Here is a 1,897-nt window from a genome sequence, read left to right as displayed (position 1 = left end):
CACACACCCACACACCCCACACACCCACACACACCCACACACCCCACACACCCACACACCCCACACACCCCACACACCCCACACACCCACACACCCACACACCCACACACACCCCACACACCACACACACCCACACACCCCACACACCCCACACACCCACACACCCCACACACCCCACACACCCACACACCCCACACACCCACACACCCACACACCCACACACCCCACACACCCACACACCCCACACACCCACACACCCACACACCCCACACACCCACACACCCCACACACACCCACACACCCCACACACCCACACACCCCACACACCCACACACCCCACACACACCCACACACCCCACACACCCCACACACCCACACACCCACACACCCACACACCCACACACCCACACACACCCACACACCCACACACCCACACACACCCACACACCCCACACACCCCACACACCCACACACCCACACACACCCACATACCCCACACACCCCACACACCCAACACACCCACACACCCCAACCACCCCACACCCCCACACACCCACACACCCCACACACCCCACACACCCCACACACCCACACACCCCACACACCCACACACCCACACACCCACACACCCACACACACCCACACACCCACACACCCCACACACACCCACACACCCACACACACCCCACACACCCACACACCCACACACCCACACACACCCCACACACCCACACACACCCACACACCCACACACACACACACCCACACACCCCACACACCCACACACCCACACACCCACACACCCACACACCAACACACACCCACACACCCACACACCCCACACACACCCACACACCCACACACACCCCACACACCCACACACCCACACACCCACACACCCACACACACCCACACACCCACACACCCCACACACACCCACACACCCACACACACCCCACACACCCACACACCCACACACCCACACACCCCACACACCCCACACACCCACACACCCCACACACCCACACACCCACACACCCCACACACCCACACACCCACACACCCACACACCCACACACACCCCACACACCCCCTTCACCCCACACACCCCACACACCCACACACCCCACACACCCCACACACCCCACACACCCCACACACCCACACACCCACACACACCCCACACACCCACACACCCCACACACCCACACACCCACACACACCCACACACCCACACACCCACACACCCCACACACCCCACACACCCACACACCCCACACACCCACACACCCACACACCCACACACCCACACACACCCCACACACCCCACACACCCACACAACCCACACACCCCACACACCCACACACCCACACACACCCCACACACCCACACACCCCACACACCCACACACCCACACACACCCCACACACCCACACACCCACACACCCACACACACCCCACACACCCCACACACCCCACACACACACACACACCCACACACCCCACACACCCCACACACACACACACCCACACACCCCACACACACACACACACACCCACACACCCACACACCCACACACCCCACACACCCACACACCCCACACACCCCACACACCCACACACCCACACACCCACACACCCCACACACCCACACACCCCACACACCCCACACACCCACACACCCACACACCCACACACCCCACACACCCACACACCCCACACACCCCACACACCCCACACACCCACACACCCCACACACCCCACACACCCCACACACCCACATACCCCACACACCCAACACACCCACACACCCACACACCCCACACACCAACACACCCCACACCCACATACCCCACACACCCCACACACCCACACACCCCACACACCCCACACACC

The sequence above is a fragment of the Eucyclogobius newberryi genome, unplaced genomic scaffold (assembly GCF_026437365.1).
Source record: "Eucyclogobius newberryi isolate DKJ021-1_F unplaced genomic scaffold, fEucNew1.0.hap1 SCAF_13, whole genome shotgun sequence".
NCBI lineage: Eukaryota > Metazoa > Chordata > Actinopteri > Gobiiformes > Gobiidae > Eucyclogobius > Eucyclogobius newberryi.
This window is presented reverse-complemented; position numbering follows the sequence as displayed.